Raw genomic sequence first — 18,312 nt, 5'->3', positions numbered from 1 at the left:
GTACATCGACAGATGAATAAAGATGTGAGAGAGAGAGAGAGAGAGAGAATTGAATATTGTACACATTATAATATTATATTTTATATAATAATACACAATTATTTAATATATTATACTTATATTCATATAATATATATTTATACATATATTTATATAACTATTATAATATTTAATTATATAAATATTATATATTATATAATTATATATTATATAATATCTATATTATATTATATATCTATTATAATAATATATCATATATATTATATTATGATAATATAATCATATATCATATATCATATATATTATATTATGATAATATAATCATATATCATATATCATATATATTATATTATGATAATATAATCATATATCATATATATTATGTTATGATAATATAATAATATATCATACATATTAAATTATGATAATATATAATAGATATATAATATAATTTTATATAATATAACTATATTAATTACATTATATAATGTATATTTATATAAAAATACATTATATATAATATTATATATCTATTATCTATTATCATTATCTATTATATACAATTACAATATAAGATATTTTTATATTATAATAATATATAATATAATACTGTTATATATTAATATAATATATAACATTAATAATATAATATATATTAACATATATAATTATATATATTATTTTGTATATATAATATGATATATATATAATGTAATATTACTCAGCCATAAAAAGAATAAAGTTGCCCTTTGCAGCAGAAAGAGTGGGCCTAGAGAGCACTGTTGCGTCGCTTCAGCCGCATCCTGCTCTTTGTGGCCCCATGGACCATGGCCTGCCAGACTTCTCTGTCCATGGGATTCTCCTGTCATGAATACTGGTGTAGGTTGCCATTTCCTTCTCCAAGAGAGAATTGTGCTTAGTCAAATAAGAAAAAAAAGCAAATACTATATGCATCACTTATATGTGGAATCTAAAAAAAACACAAATCAATCTAAATACAAAACAGAAACAGATTTACAGACATAGAAAATAATGTTAGGGTAGCCAAAGTGGGGGAGAAGGCAATGGCACCCCACTCCAGTACTCTTGCCTGGAAAATCCCATGGATGGAGGAGCCTGGTGGGCTGCAGTCCATGGGGTCGCTGAGAGTTGGACACGACTCAGTGACTGCACTTTCACTTTTCACTTTCATGCATTGGAGAAGGAAATGGCAGCCCACTCCAGTGTTCTTGCCTGGAGAATCCCAGGGACGGGGGAGCCTGGTGGGCTGCCGTCTATGGGGTCGCACAGAGTCGGACACGACTGAAGCGACTCAGCAGCAGCAGCAGCAGCCAAAGGGGATGTGGGGAGGGACGAATTAAAATTATGGGATTAACAGATGCAAACTACTAACCCTGAAATAGATAATCAAGAAGGATTACTGTATAACTCAGAACATTATATTCATTATCTACAAAAATCTATAATGGAAAATAATCTGCAAAAAATCAATTATTATGCTGTATACCTGAAACTAACACATATTATAAATCAAGTATACTTCAGTTTAAGAAAAGATCCACTGATTAACAATCTTATTCCATCGGCAAACTTACTTCCTCATTACTATATATGGACATCTTTGAGGAAGTGGTATTATTCTGCCAAGAGTAAAATAGCTTTACAATTGTGTATAAATCCCCTCACCACTCACACATTATATGAAAGTTCCAGTTTCCTTACATCCTCGCTAATACCTGGTCTCATCATGCTTTTAAATTTTCAACAACTGGAGAGACGGAAAATAAACTCCATAGTAGTAATCTAGCTTATAGTAGTCACTCAAAAATCCCTTTTGATTGAATGAATGAATGAATGCCCTTTCAGTTGTGTTTCCCCATCACTGAGTGGCGCATCTTGTCATATATGTGTTGGCCATTTGTACTTTCTTTCCTGTAAATTGCCTGGTCTTCACTTTTGCCCATTTCTTCCTTTGAAGCATCATTTCCTTATTAATTTGGTTATTTTTAAGTCAGCATCCCAAATGAGACATAGAGAGCTGTTTCTGCAGACCTGTTTCTTGTTTCATTTTTCTTGAGAGGAGGAGAATGGTACAGAAAACATAAATACGGAGGCAACACGGACTTGCAGTTAGAGGTGTAGCTCCTGGGTTCCACTCTGTCACTAGAGCAGCTGTGTGACCTTAAGTAAGGCCCCTTCTCTCTATTTCTCTTCCACACAATGATATTTTCCATTCCGTAGCCTCTAATGCCCCCTTTCTGTTCTGATTATCAGTTAGTCTGCAAATTAAGGGATTATTTATCATTTCTCTCTGCTTAACTGGATCCTGCTCTACAGAGGGTCAGTGGAATTCCACCCTCATCTCTCCCAGGCATGTAGTCATCTGACCTGCTCAGATGCCACTTAGTCACTCAAATGCCACTTCCTCAGAGACTCTGTCTTTCCCTGTGGGTATGTGACTGTTTCTCTTCAACTTATGATAACAAATAACTATCATCATAGCTATCATTTTGGCAAACTAACGGAGTCCAACACTTATTTTCCATGCCCTCTGCACTGTATTATTACAACAGTTCTCTGAGGAGGCTAACATTAGTGTTCCCATTTCACAGATGAAAATGTTGAGATACAGAAAGTGGCATAGCACTTTCTGAGGGCAAAGTGATGGTCTTTAACAGTAGCAAAGTTTAATTGCCCATACAGTTTAACTCAGTTCATTCCTTTTCAGGAAAATCATTCTACAGAAATCTTACAGAAATGCATACACACACACACACACACACACTTATGCCCACACACACATATTTGTGTGTAGGTCAGTATACATCTGGTATGTTTGTAGCAGTAAAGAAATGGAAACAATCTATACTTTAGCAATAGGACAAACCAGAAATAAACTACGGTAATTATAGAATGAGGCACTAGGAGATTGTTCAAAAGAATTAGGTGTATCTATGTACACTGGCTTGAGGAGGGCATGGCAATCCACTTTAGTATTCTTGCCTGGAGAATCCCATGGACAGAGGAGCTTGGCAGGTTACAGTCCATGGGGTCATACAGTTAGATATGAATATGACTGAAGTGACAGCATGCATGCATGCATTTACACTGGCATAGAAAGCATGAGGACATATTCTTAAGTGAAAAAAAAAAAGCTAGTTGCAAACCAAGATAATATACAGTGTGATTCTATTTACCAGTTTGGAATAATCCAATGTTATTGAGTGCATTTGCTTTTATATATAATCTACAATTATGTGTATCTTTGTATATTTTTTAGAAAAAAGTTATCTACAGGTTATCCACCAGCTACTGGTGGTTTTTCTGAAAGGGAAAGGAAGTGGATTTGGTCTGGGGGTATGGGTTAAAATTTTTACTTTTTCTCTACACATTTGTTCTGCTCGGCTATTCTACAATCGTGTATTATTCTGATAGTTTAAGAAGTTCAAGTGGGAGTGAAAAGAAAGAACCAGAGGCTGTAGAAAACGGACTTTCGTAGAAAGCAGATGAGTTCTTTGTATTAATGACTCATAAAAACAGTAAATCAGATTAAAGGAGCAACCACAGCTAACCTTTCGTCTTCACCATTCTGGACAGAGGCCACCTTTCAGGAAGTCAGGTCCCTCAGGAATGAGCTTACTGCATTCTTTAGCCCATGAACAAACTCCAGAATTAGACAATGCATAACTCATCCTGGATTTGTAAAAATAACTTCTTGCTCTAATAAAAGACTCTGGCCTGCATTGTAATAGCAATTGCCCTAAATGATAATTCGTATAACACAAAAATCATTTTTTTTTGACAATGAAATTCCAAGAGTGGATTGAATCCATGAAGCAAAGACAATTTTACCTGTAGTTAGCTGCCTGAGGAGTTTGCCCTGGCTTTAAGTCAAAACATATGTCCCAGAGACTGTGCCCTAGATTTGGACCATAGGCTCCCCGCTCTGATGACCAGTTCCATCCCTGATTCAGTGGCTGGGCTGCTAGGGGAGCAGCCATTCTGCTCATAATGCTTTCAAGCTCTCTTCAGATTTAATGGAATAAACTCCATGCGTTTGGCCCCCAGGGCCTTCTATCTTTTAAGCCTATGGGCTCTCTCCCCTCATGCCCAGAGCAGAGCCAAAGGTGTGGCTCTGCTTGTTAGCGGTGACGGAGTCCTTATTTTCTTCTTCATCTCTTTTTGTTTGCTTGTTTATCTTTCCTCCTGTATACATTTGTATCAAGAGATTTGTTCCCAATAATCCAGCTTTGTGGCCATAAATATTTTTTGCTAGTGACGAGAAGTGTTGGTTTAAATACTTACTGGTATGACTTTTAAGTACATCATGCTGCAGCCTCAGCAAAAGTAAGATCTTATTTCAAAGAGAAGGAGACTCATAGTTGCCCGGGGAGAGCTGTAAGCCCCCACTAAGGGGCATTTGAGCAGGTCTGATGGATCTATGCCTGGCAGAGACTTAGGGAAGCAGCTCACCAGGTTTTTGTAGATCAGGGTCCAGTTAACCAGAGAGAAACTACTCTTGGAGGTGGAGAACAGGGGAGTGAAACAGGCAAAGAGCCAGGAGCACAGAGATTTGGGTCCCCTCCAAGTCACAGGAAGGAAGAAAATGGATGCTTATTCCAGTTCAAAAGGCCAGCAGCAAGAATGCCAAGGGGCAGGGTGTGTGGGCTGACAAAGGAGACTAGGAGCCAAGCCCCAATCCTGGGAAAGAAGGGAAGACTTACCCCAAGTGCTCAGGATGGTCCGGGTCAGTGCCCAGGGGCCCGAAGCCTGGTCCTCCGGACTCCAGGGTGAAGTTGCTCAGCTCTGTTTATACTCCTCACCATGGTTCCCAACCAGGAACTGGGAGCTCTCTGCTTTCTCTGAAAACACAGACGCTGCAGTGGCAGGCCACTCGGGTGCTGTGTGTGCAGGTGACATACCCCCTGCTAGAAGTCTCCTTGTAGCAGGTGAGGAGCGACATTTTAGCCTGGCACTTCTTTTCCCCTTTCCTTCCCTGAGGAATCTATTGAGGCCAGTACTTTGTCACCTGCAGCACGGTTTGAAGGAAAGAGTTCAAACCAAGTGTCAGTGGATCCAAATTTTATTCTTGGCCTTTATTAATTCACCATAGATTTATTGAGTGTTTATGTTATACCACACACTAGGCTCTGGAGTTATAAAGTGAACAAAAGAGAGAAAGACACAACTGAATTCACAAGCCGGCAGGGGAGACAGACTTTAATCAACTAATCTCACAGGGAACATAATCATAGACTGGATGATGAGGAAAAGTCTTCAGAGAGATGCATTTAGAATGGAAGCAGAGAAAGGAAGGAACACCTAGCCTGATAAATCAGGAAGGCTTCCCTGGAAAGTGGGGGGGGGGGAGTGAAATTAACTGGATGGCTGGAGAGGCAGCATTCTAGATAGAAGGAATACAAATGCAAAGACCCTGAGATAGGATGGTATACGATGCTTAGGAAAAAAGCCCAAGTGGTTAGCACATGACAATTAGAGACAATCTCAATCTGAAGCTGAAGCCTGGCAGGGTCAGCCAAGCATTTTTTATTTGTTTGCTTGTTTTAATAATAGGAAATTTCAACTGACCAACAATATTGTTAATAGGAGTATTCCTTGCAAACAAGCACCACAAACTAACCAACCTCTGCTAGTCTTTGGGTTTCTCTGGTGACTCAGACAGAAAAGAGTCTGCCTGCAATGCAGGAGACCCAGGTTCCATCCCTGGGTTGGGAAGATCCTTTGGAGAAGGGAATGGCTACCTACCCCAGCATTCTTGCCTGGAGAATTCCATGGACAGGGATACCTGGGGGGCTACAGTCCACAGAGTCCCAAAGAATCAGACATGACTGAGCAACTAAGCATGCACTGGCCTTAGATAAAGGAAAGTTCAAACACGTGACACAGAAATTCTGAATTCTTATAAAGGGGCTGTTGGTTGAACTACTTGCCTTTGTATTCTAATATGAACAGTCTCCAAGCGGTAAGCACTTCTAATTAGCCAGGCACTGTATCAAACCCCTTATATTCATATTTCATTTAACCCTTTCAATGATCCCAGGTGGCTATTTATTAGGACTGTTGACAGATATTCCCGACCTCTCCCTTTCTCAGGACAGAATTGACATGATAGAATTATACTTCCCACCTCCTTGAAGTTAGGTATGGCCACATGACTAACTTTAGTCAATCAAACAGAAGGCAAAGTATGCCATTTTCATGGAGAAACATTTGTCAGTGTTTAAGCCTCAATCTTTCCTTTTAAGTGCATTTCCAGATCATTTGAGTACAATTCTCAGTTGGTGGTAATTTTGTTCCAAGGGAACATTTGACTATGTCTGCAGATAGCTTTGATTGCTATAATTGGGGGTGGAGGGGTGCTACCATCGACATCCAGTTTGTGAAGGCCATGGATGTTGTTGAATATTCTACAACGAAGACAACAATCGCCCACAACAAAGAAATATCCAGCCCCAAATGTCAACAGCTCTGTGGTGGAGAAACCTTGGTCTGGGTTGAGTCTCCATCCTCCTGGACTGTTGAGTAACCAGAAAGAGCAAGTCCCCTCTGCTGGTGGGTACTAACCACGAGCCTGAGTGAAAACCACACCTTTGTTGTGTTGAGTCACTGACAAATGCAAGACGCTTGTCACTCCAGCATGAACTCACTCCAGCATCCATCAGGACCAATACAACGATCGCTCACATCTTGCAAACCAAGAATCTGAGACTCAGAGATGGTAAGTAAATTGCCTGAGGCCATACAACCAGCAAGGCTGGGGCTTTTACCCAAATTATTTGGACTCCAAGGCCTATATATTAACCATTCTATTAATGATCAACCAAATGTTAGTCATTAAGGATCCTGTTCACAGACCCCAGAGGAAAATGGAAACTTAACCAAGATCCATGAACCCCTCCCAAGGGAAGAAAATGGCCTGCCAAATTGTTCTTATTTATCTGAGAGCTATTTGTTGAAGGAATTCAAAAAGATGTTGAATAACAGATTTAGCTTATATATGAAGGTGACATCTCAAAGTTTCAGTACTTTGCTTTTGCTCCATGTACTTTCTTATACAAACATGAGCTTTTCCCCAATCCTAATTCTAGTGCTTTGGAGGTTCTCATTCCCTTCAGAAAAATTAGGATTTTCAGTCAGTGTCCAGGACTTTGGAATTGAGTTTAAATGCCAGCCTGCCCTTTCCTGGCTGGGTTATGAAGTTACTTAACTTCTATGACTCAGTTTCTTTGTCTGTAAAATTAGATGGTATATCAATAGTATTACCCTCATAAGATTGTCAGGAGATGTAGCCGTCTAACTTTCTCACATAGTAAGTATGATATAAGCATTTATTAAACAAGAGAATTTTTTGGTAAAGAATTAAATGGGAAAAGCAGAGCTCAAGAAAAGCAGTCCCTGTTGCTGTCTAGGATGATGCAGTGATCTGATTATCTCATCAAAGGGCTGTGGTTGTGCAGTTGCAGCCCACCTAGTTGAAGGTGGCTGGTAATGTCAGAGACAGTATTGAAAGGAGTCACCACTTGGGCCAGCTCTTTGGGAAAGAGTAGGAGTTAACTTGTGTCACAATTCGATGGCATATTTGGGTGAGGTGGAGTCATTTCCCCAGGTAACTAGCTCAGATTCTGGATTAGTACAACAAATCCCATGGGCGGAAGAGCCTGATGGGCTGCAGTCCATGGGGTCGTTAGGAATCGGACACGACTGAGCAACTTCACTTTCACTTTTCTCTTTCATGCATTGGAGAAGGAAATGGCAACCCGCTCCAGTGTTCTTGCCTGGAAAATCCCAGGGACGGGGGAGCCTGGTAGGTTGCCGTCTATGGGGTTGCACAGAGTCGGACACGACTGAAGCGACTTGGCAGCAGCAGCAGTAGCAGTAAGCTCTTTTGGGATCTGATATTAAACAATTTTGACTGTAGCATAAAAGTTTCCCAGCAAACTCCTTACATGCAACCTCTTCAGTTCAGTTCAGTCACTCAGTCGTATCCGACTCTTTGTGACCCCATGGACTGAAGCATGCCAGGCTTCCCTGTCCATCACCAACTTCCAAAGCTTGCTCAAACTCATGTCCATCGAGTCGGTGATACCATCCACCATCTCATCCCCTGCTCAACTACTGCACAATTTCACTCATCTCACATGATAGCAAAGTAATGAAATCTCTTAAAAATAGAGAAAACAGAGCTAGACACTGAAGCTGTGGAACACAGGAGCAAGCAATGAATAATTTCCCTGCATTCATCCAGGTACTGCTTTACATGACCTGTCGTGGGGTGGGGGGTGGGGGGATTGTGGTTAGCCATTTGTCTTCTTTTGGGAATGTGGGTAAAGCTCTTTTGATAACGTTTGCAACCCCCAAGTTGGGAGGGGCAGAATCCCATCTCCACTCATGTTTTGAGTTCTTGGGCATCCTGAGTCCTTAGTAGGTCTTCGGATCTCTCAGGGTTGGTCACTTAAGTGCAGCTTCCCTATTTCACTCTCAGAGTAGCTAGTGCCTGGGCTCCAAGGTCTTTTCAGCAGCTGAGTTGCCTTCTGTCAAGGCTTCAGAGGTGGGAGGAAACCAACGACTCCCAAATTTGATCTCTGTCATTGAAGAAAAGGAGAACTTTGCCCTTGGATTTTCTTGAGGTTATATTCTTTGGAGCAAGGCTTGAGACACATGCAAGATCGGTTTCATGGGAAGCTCCTGAGCACAGCAAGAAGGTGAAGTGGGTTCAATTTACAGTTGGGTAAAAATTTCTCAGCTCCATCTCTCTCCAGTAGAGAAATGCCCACTGCTTCAGTCACTCAAGTAAGAGATTGCCCAGTAATAACCATTTATATTTCACTTTATAAATTCTCAATTGTTCTCCCTGGAATTTTCTATTTATTCCTCATCAATACCCAGAAGGAGGATTTGGTAGGATTGTATAGACTTCAAGATGAAATTTTTTGAGGAAGAAACAAATATTGTTCATCCTAGATGAGAAGATGAGAAAACTGAGGTGCAGAAAAGGAAAAGGCTTTCCAAAGTCCTATGACAGAATTATAACTGTTCTGGGATCAGAAACTGAGATTTAAGATTCAAATAATCAATCCAAGCTGCTAAAAGATGAACCCACTGATTAATACGGCACCATGATTATCTAGCAGTTAAATCAGTTCACAAGCCTCCATATCTTATGTAACCAGGAAAATGCAAATTAAAGAAGCAGTGAGATACTACCACACCCCTGCTACGATGTCCCAAATCCAGACCCTTGACAACATCAAATGCTGTTGAGAATGTGGAGTAATGGGAACTCCCATTCATTGTGGACAGAATGCAAAATGGTGCAGCCACTTTGGAAGACAATTTGGCAGTTTCTTAGAAAGCTAAACACACTTTCACCATTCAATCCAGCGATTGTGCTCCTTGGTATTTACTCAGATCGACTGAAAATTTATGCATATGGATGTTTATAGCAGCTTTACTTATAATTGCCAACACTGGGAAGCAACCAAGATGTCTTTCAGTAACTGAATGGCTAAACTGAGGTACATACCAACAAGAGAACTTACTCAGTTTTTAAAAGAAATGAGGTCTATAAAACCATGAAAAGACATGGAAGACTTTAAATGCATATTACTAAGTTAAAAAGTCAACCTGAAAAGGCTGTATACTGCATGATTCAACCACAAGACAGTCTGGAACAGGCCAAACTATGTATAAGGATCAGTAGTTGCCAGAATTTATACAAAGGAGGTAATGAAATAGGCAGAGCACAGAGGATCTTTAGGGCAGTGAAAGTTCTCTGTATTACACTATGGTGATGGATTCATATTATCTTTTTTGCAAAAGCCATAGAATGCACAACACCAGGAGTGAACCATAATGCAAACTCTGGACTTTGGGTCATAAGGAAGTGCCACTCTGATGGGGGATTCAATAATGGTGAAGCCATGCAGGTGTCGAGGCATATGGCAAAACTCTGTATCTTCCAACATCACTGTGAACCTAAATTGCTCTAGAAATAGTCATTTTAAAGAGGAAATAACATATAAAAGAAACTATTATATCTTTATTTTTTAAAGTAGGTTTTTTGAAAATAAAAGGTAATAGTTTCTTTTCTATTCTATTTCCTTTTTTAAAAAGACTATTTTTAGAGCAATTTAAGGTTCATAGCAATGTTGGAAGATACAGAGATTTGCCATATGCCTTGACACATGTTAAAGTGCTGCGCTCAATATGCCAGCAAATTTGGAAAACTCAGCAGTGGCCACAGGACTGGAAAAGTCAGTTTTCATTCCAATCCTGAAGAAGGGAAATGTCAAAGAATGTTCAAACTGCTGCACAATTGCACTCATCTCACATGCTAGTAAAGTAATACTCAAAATTCTCCAAGTCAGGCTTCGACAGTATGTGAACCGTGAACTTCCAGACATTCAAGCTGGATTTAGAAAGGTAGAAGAACCAGAGGTCAAATTTCCAAAATCGATTGGATCATCAAAAAGCAAGAGAATCAAAAAAACACATCTACTTCTGCTTTATTGATTATGCCAAAGCCTCTGACTGTGTAGATCACAATAAATTGTGGAAAATTCTTCAAGACATTGGAATGCCAGACCACTTTACCTGCCTCCTAAGAAATCTGTAAGCAGGTCAAGAAGGAACAGAACTGGACATGGAACAACAGACTGGTTCCAAATTGAAAAGGAGTACGTCAAGGCTGTACATTGTCACCCTTCTTAGCTAACATATATGTAGAGTACATTATGCAAAATGTCGGGCTAGATGAAGCACAGACTTGAATCAAGATTGCTGGGAGAAATATCAATAACCTCAGATATGCAGACGACAGTGCCTTATGGCAGAAAGTGAAGAGGAACTAAACAACCTCTTGATGAAAGTGAAAGAGGAGAGTGAAAAATTTGGCTTAAAACTCAACATTCAAAAAACCAAAGATCATGGCATCTGGTTCCAACACTTCATGACAAGTAGATGAGGAAACAATGGAAACAGTGAGAGATTTTTTTTTTTTTTTTGGCTCCAAAATCATTGCAGATGATGACTGCAGCCATGAAATTTAAAGATGCTTGCTCCTTGGAAGAAAGGCTATGCCCAACTTAGACAGGGTATTAAAAAGCAGAGACATTACTTTACCAACAAAGGTCCATCTAGTCAAAGCTATGGTTTTTCCAGTAGTCACGTATGGGTGTGAGAGTTGAACTATAAAGAAAGCTGAGCGCCTAAGAATTGATGCTTTTGAACTGTGGTTTTAGAGAAGACTCTTGAGAGTCCCTTGGACTCCAAGGAGATCCAACCAGTCAATCCTAAAGGAAATCAGACCTCAATATTATTTGGAAGGACTGATGCTTAAGGTGAGGCTCCAATAGTTTGGCCACCTGATGGGAAGAACTGACTCATTGGTAAAGACCCTGATGCTGGGAAAGATTGAAGGTGGGAGGAGAAGGGGATGACAGAGGATGAGACGGTTGGATGGCATCACCGACTTGATGGACATGAGTTTGAGCCAGCTCCTGGATATGGTGAAGGACAGGGAGGCCTGGTGTGCTACAGTCCACGGGGTCACAAAGACATGACTGAGTCAATGAACTGAACTGAAGGTTTTAAAACTGTTTATTTATTTATTTATGCCTGTCCTGGGTCTTCACTGCTGCGCAGACTTTCTCTAGTGGCAGCCAGAGGGGGCTGCTCTCTGGTTCCAGGCTGCGGACTTCTCATCGTGGTGGCTTCCCCCGTTGCCAGAGCATGGGCCCCAGGGCACGCAGGCTTCAGCAGTTGCGTCTCAGGCTTCAGTAGCTGCATCTCAATTTTCAGTAGCCTCATGGGCTCCAGAGCAGAGGCTCCGTAGCTGTGGTGCACTGGTTTATTTGCTGCAGGGCGTGCGGGATCTTCATGGATCAGGAATTGAATCCATGCATCCTGCATTAGCAGGCAGATTTGTAACCACTAGACCACAAGTGAAGTCCTGTAACGGCAAGTATTGACAGATGCTATTTCCTATGTGAGTATGTGTGTATGAAATTCATATTTTACTATGGGTTGTAGTAAAGTTTAAGTTTCTAAATTCCCTTTCAAATGCCAGTCCTTTTATTCTACTTTTGAGCCAGGAAGAAGACAAAGGTCATCCTCAGAGCAGTAGGGCTCCCATCTGAGGATATCAACAATCTTTTCCACCATGCAACATTATTTTATGTTGCCGACACAGAGGATATTTACATTTGCTGAGCACACCACAAACAGCTGATCCATTTCCTCTGCCAAGAATATCCCTCCTCTTCACCCTTATCTCCCCGTCCCCTTCGTGTACCTGATAAATTCCCACATTTCCCTGACAATCCAGTTCAGTTATTACTTTCCTTTCACAAATTTCCCTGGTGACCAGGCAGAATGAGCTGCTGCTTCCTGGGAACGTCACACAAGTTTGTGCATACCCATCCTCTAGCTCTTGTTTTATTTTAGGCAGCTGCTTACATGCCTGCCTCTCCCTCCAGACTGTGGAGTCTTTGAGAACAGAAGCTGTTTATTTCATTTCTGTATCATCAGCCTGGGATATGGGTTTGGAACATAGCATCCACCTGATTGTGCCTGTTGAATTAAACTGTATTCTCTTTCAGCGCATCCTACATCCACAGGATGATCCAGGGAAAGACATCGCTTTCATCTCTCGGAAGGATCCAGCCCTGGGGTGAGATAGGCTAGAGCCCTGCTGTCCACCTCTCAGTGAGGCTAGTGCTGGCCCTGCTGAGGACCAGCCAGCGAAGGAACATCCCCCCGCCCCGCCACCGCCCGCTCACTGCACAGCATGCCTCAGCCTTCCTCCAGCAGCATGGTCCAGGGAAGCTGCTCTTTTCTCCAGTGCTTTTGGCTTTAGCTCAGTCTAGTCTTGATACCTAGGAACTGCCACTGACCGGGCTGTGCACCTTGATGCCGTTCAGCTCTACTCCTCCCTATGTTGCCTGCAGAACTTCAGGTTTGGGCAATTCCACAGTGGGGTGCACAGCGCAAGAGCCAAGAGTCTTGTTCCAGTCACTCACGGCCTGAGTTGCCATGCCCTCTCTTTCAGTGCAGACTGACTTTACAAAGGTGACTAAAACTGGCGCATTCACTCATTTTACAGATATCCCAGTGGGCACCGTCTCTCAGATCATCGACGTAAAGCCTGTATTAAGGGGCCCAAATTGTTAACACTACATAGTGAAAGTGAAAGTGATGTCACTCAGTCGTGTCGGACTCTTTGCGACCCTCTGGACTGTAGCCCACCAGGCTCCTCTGTCCATGGGATTTTCCAGGCAAGAGTACTGGAGTGGGTTGCCATTTCCTTCTCCAAGGGATCTTCCCAACCCAGGGATCGAACCTGGGTCTCCTGCATTGCTGGTAGACGCTTTACCCTCTGAGCCACCAAGGAAGCCCATACTACTACATGGTAAATGCTTTTTCACATATTTGGCTGTATACTGTTATGAAATAGTTAATTTTCAAGTATGCATGTTTCCTAGAGCGTTAATTTACCTGGAGAAGTGAAGTGAAGCGAAGTTGCTCGGTCATGTCTAACTCTTTGCGACCCCATGGACTGTAGCCTACCAGGCTCCTCGGTCCACGGAATTTTCCAGGAAAGAGTACTGGAGTGGGTGGCCATTTCCTCCAGGGGATCTTCCCAACCCAGGAATCGAACCCAGGTCTCCTGCATTCCAGGCAGACGCTTTACCATCTGAGCCACCAGGGAAGACAATTTACCTGAACCTAGACCCAATTTTCTCCTTAGGATGTCTGTTTTCAGGTTATAATATTACGGTACTAGTGCTGTTAAATCAGCAATTCCGAAAAACATCCTCCATGCCCAAATCACAGGGGGAACTGAAAATACAGTTTCTCTGAACCTTACTTTCCAGGAGCCTGAGGTTGACCAGGATGAGCTTAAGCATCTGTGGCTTTCAGAAGCTTCCCAGGGAATTCTAAAGCTTGTCTGTGTTGGAGAGTCACCTCTTTATATAACTCCATCAAGGAATAAGAGATCCAATATTTGTGGACTCCCCAGATGAATAAAATATATGAATTCAATAATTTGAACAACTTGCCCATTCATGCCTCACTGTTTTAAAATTTAATTTATTAAATATAAGCAGAAGGTAAATGGACATACCCCTTCATGGATTACAACCTTGTCATGGTGCAGGGGCTTGAGCAACTCAATGAAGCTGTGAACCATGCTGAGCAGGACCACCCAAGACAGACAGGTCATAGTGAAGAGTTTTGTTCTAAAACATAGTCCACTGGAGGAGGAAATGGCAACTCACTCCAGTATTCTTGCCAGAGGAACCCCATGAACAGTATGAAAAGTCAAAGAGATATGACAACACTGAAAAATGAGCCCCCCAGATCCGAAGATGTCCAATATTCTACTTGGAAGTGCAGAGGGCAACTGCTAATGGCTCTAAGAATAAAGCTGCGGGGCCAAAGTGGGAACAATGCTCAGTTGTGAACCAGACTTGGAACAGCTAACTGGTTCAAAATTGGGAAAAGAGTATACAACAAGGCTGTACACTGTCACCCTGCTTATTTAACTTATATGAAAAGTACATCATGCAAAATGTTAGGCTGGATGAATCACAAGCTGGAATCAAGATTGCCAGGAGAAATATTAAGAACCTCAAACATGCAGATGATACCACTCTAATGGCAGAAAGTGAAAAAGAGCTAAAGAACCTCTAGATGAGAGTGAAAGAGGAGCATGAAAAAGTTAGCTTGAAACTCAACAGTAAAAAAATGAAGATCATGGCATCCAGCCCCATCACTTCATAGCAAATAGAAGGGGGAAAATTGGAGACCCTGACAAATTTTGCTTTCTTGGGCTTCAAAATCACTGTGGATGGTGACTGCAGGCATGAAATTAAAAGATATTTGCTCTTCGGAAGGAAAGCTATGGCAAACCTAGACAGTATATTAAAAAAAAAAATAGAGACATCATTTTGCTGACAAATGTTTGTGTAATCAAAGTTACGTTTTTTTCTAGTAGTCATGTACGGATGTGAGAGTTGGACAACAAAGAAGTCTGAGGGCCAAAGAATTGACACTATCTAATTGTAGGGCTAGAGAAGACTCTTCAGAGTCCTTTGGATAGGAAAGAGATCAAAACCATCAATTTTAAAGGAAGTCAACCCTGAATATTCACTGGAAGAAGTGTTGCTGAAGCTGAAGCTTCAATAATTTGGCCATTTGATACGAAGCCAACTCATTGGGAACGACCCTGATGCTGGGAAAGATTGAAGGCAAAAGGAGAAGGGGGCGGCAGAGGATGATATGGTTAGATAGCGTCACCGATGGACATGAAATTAAGCAAGCCCCAGGAGATAGTAGAGAACAGAGGACCCCATGCTGTTGTCCACGGGATCACAAAGAATCGGATACAACTTTAGTGACTGAACAACAACAAAGTGACCATAATTTGCCTATTTATTTATGATTAATGATGCCTTGAACGTGAAGTCCTATACTGTGCTCTCGTGACATGCTCATGAATGACTGGCTGTATAATCTATCATTTCCTCCTTTACTACTCGGCCCTGGATGCCTGGTTTCTCACACCATTTCAGTGTTTTCCTCTCAGTGTACATTACTGAGAACTGGTGTTAAAAAAAGTAGGATCTCCAAATTTGGTGGCCAGAGGGTGACCACACACATTACGAAGTGTCTATATATACATACTCTCTTCAATGAATTGTGTTTTTTGTACATAACTATGACATGACTTCACTGGAATATGGATTTTGGTGCATTTTTCCAGAGCTGGAGATGGATTCCCAGAGGCACTCCTTGGTGCTGAATGTAGTCTGTGTCCCCAAGGACAATAACTGGCTGCTATGAGAATGGAGTCTTTCAAAACTATATTCTAATCAGCATAACCAACTGATAAATGATTGTGGTGCTTTTCAAACTTTAGTATGAAGGAGCCACTGGGTTGCTTGTTTAAAATATAGATCTCAAAACCCTACCTTCAGAGATTATGACATTAAGTCTCTGGGTTGGCCCAGAATCTGCATTTTTAATTGATGTTCCAGATGTTTTGATGCAAACAGCCAATCAACCAATACTTTTAGACTAGGTATGGTCATCAGCCAGTTTATTTTTGCATCCAAATCTTCCACTGACCTGATCCCTCAGCTCAAGAGGTATATAATTTATCACACAAATTTGACACCATTTTACAACGGTCTTGTATCCTAGTCCATGAGAAATATATACTGACCACATTGGAGGTTGCAGCAATGACAAGGCTAAAATTTTCTAAGCACTCACTGTTGAGGACTCACATAGATTCATGGACCTCATTTTGCATATCACCAACATATAGCTCCAGGTTAGAAAGGTTTCATCAGATTGTGAATTGCTGAGAGGTCCCTAACTCTGGCAACACTAGGGGTCCCCATAATAAAGGTGTAGAGAGCAATGGATATCTAACTGGTTAAAGTCTAAGTGGATGAGCAGGTGAGTTTTGGAGCATGTGGTCCAGCTCTGGGAGATGGAAAGGGATGCATTCATTTGTGACAGTAATTCCTTTCCCTTTTGATGAAGGAGAAGTGAGGAGGGAGGGGTTCTGATGAGAAGAAAGTGGTGCAGAGCCCTTTCTCAAAAGTCTGTGTTCTTAATCCAGGAAGACCCAGAAAGCCTGTAAACAACAGCTGGTCAGGGAGTCCCAACTGACAGGTTGGCCAGTAAGTGATAATAAAAACCCTAAGTTTAGGCAAACTGAGAACGAGATTGGGGCAAAGGCTTCAGGTGGGCAGCTGGGCTTGGTGAAATGAAGAGTATCAATATTACTAATGCTTTGTTACCTTTCTGCCTCCCAGGACCTTCTCTTCCTCTGTGGTTTAGTAACCAAGATTTGTCTGACTCTTGTGACCCAATGGACTATAGCCTGCCTAGCTCTTCTGCCCATGGGATTTTCTAGGCAAGAATGCTGGAGTGGATTGCCATTGCCTTCTCCAGGGGATCTTCCTGACCCAGAGATTGAACCTGGATTTCCTACGTTGCGGGCAGACTCTTTACCAACTGAGGCAACAGAGAAGCCAGTCTCTCTCTCTGGGTGATGGCAAAGATCCTGGCATTCACTTCAGAAATAAAATATCAAGAACTATCATTAAACAACTGTTTACTGTTACTGTTTAATTAACATGCCATAAATAATTATTTTGTGGTTTGCTAGATATATGCCAGGGTAAGTTAGATTACTGCACTAAAGTTCTCTCTGTGCTATAGTTTGCTTATGTAACTGTACAAAAAAGATCTTCACGACCCAGATAATCATGATGATGTGATCACTAATCTAGAGCCAGACATCTTGGAATGTGAAGTCAAGTGGGCCTTAGAAAGCATCACTACTAACAAAGCTAGTGGAGGTGACGGAATTCCAGTTGAGCTGTTTCAAATCCTGAAAGATGACGCTGTGAAAGTGTTGCACTCAATATGCTAGCAAATTTGGAAAACTCAGCAGTGGCCCCAGGACTGGAAAAGGTCAGTTTTCATTCCAATCCCAAAGAAAGGCAATGCCAAAGAATGCTAAAACTACCGCACAATTGTACTCATCTCACATGCTAGTAAAGTAATGCTCAAAATTATCCAAGCCAGACTTCAGCAATACGTGAACTGTGAACTGCCTGATGTTCAAGCCGGTTTTAGAAAAGGCAGAGGAACCAGAGATCATATTGCCAACATCCTCTGGATCATGGAAAAAGCAAGAGAGTTCCAGAAAAACATCTATTTCTGCTTTATTGACTATGCCAAAGCCTTTGACTGTGTGGATCACAATTAACTGTGGAAAATTCTGAAAGAGATGGGAATACCAGACCACCTGACCTGCCTCTTGAGAAATCTGTATGCAGGTCAGGAAGCAACAGTTAGAACTGGATATGGAACAACAGACTGGTTCCAAATAGGAAAAGGAGTATGTCAAGGCTGTATATTGTCACCCTGCTTATTTAATTTCTATGCAGAGTACATCATGAGAAACGCTGGACTGGAAGAAACACAAGCTGGAATCAAGATTGCTGGGAGAAATATCAATAACCTCAGAGATGCAGATGATACCACCCTTATGGCAGAAAGTGAAGAGGAACTAAAAAGCCTGTTGATGAAAGTGAAAGAGGAGAGCGAAAAAGTTGGCTTAAAGCTCAACATTCAGAAAACGAAGATCATGGCATCTGGTCCCATCACTTCATGGGAAATAGATGGGGAAAGAGTGGAAACAGTGTCAGACTTTATTTTGGGGGGCTCCAAAATCACTGCAGATGGTGACTGCAGCCATGAAATTAA

General features: G+C 41.4%; 1 protein-coding gene and 1 non-coding gene across 2 annotated transcripts in view; both read right to left on the bottom strand.

Annotated features, from left to right (window-relative positions):
• Positions 1–18,312, bottom strand: part of ANKFN1 (ankyrin repeat and fibronectin type III domain containing 1) — a 481,844-nt gene that overhangs the window by 426,611 nt on the left and 36,921 nt on the right. The window lies entirely within an intron of this gene.
• TRNAS-GGA (transfer RNA serine (anticodon GGA)) lies at positions 13,658–13,729 on the bottom strand. The gene has a single exon. It is a non-coding gene; the product is annotated as a tRNA-Ser (tRNA).

Source organism: Ovis canadensis, chromosome 11, assembly GCF_042477335.2.
Source record: "Ovis canadensis isolate MfBH-ARS-UI-01 breed Bighorn chromosome 11, ARS-UI_OviCan_v2, whole genome shotgun sequence".
Classification (NCBI taxonomy): Eukaryota; Metazoa; Chordata; class Mammalia; order Artiodactyla; family Bovidae; genus Ovis; species Ovis canadensis.
The sequence above is the reverse complement of the archived record's forward strand: the minus strand, read 5'-3'. Positions and strand labels throughout refer to the sequence as shown.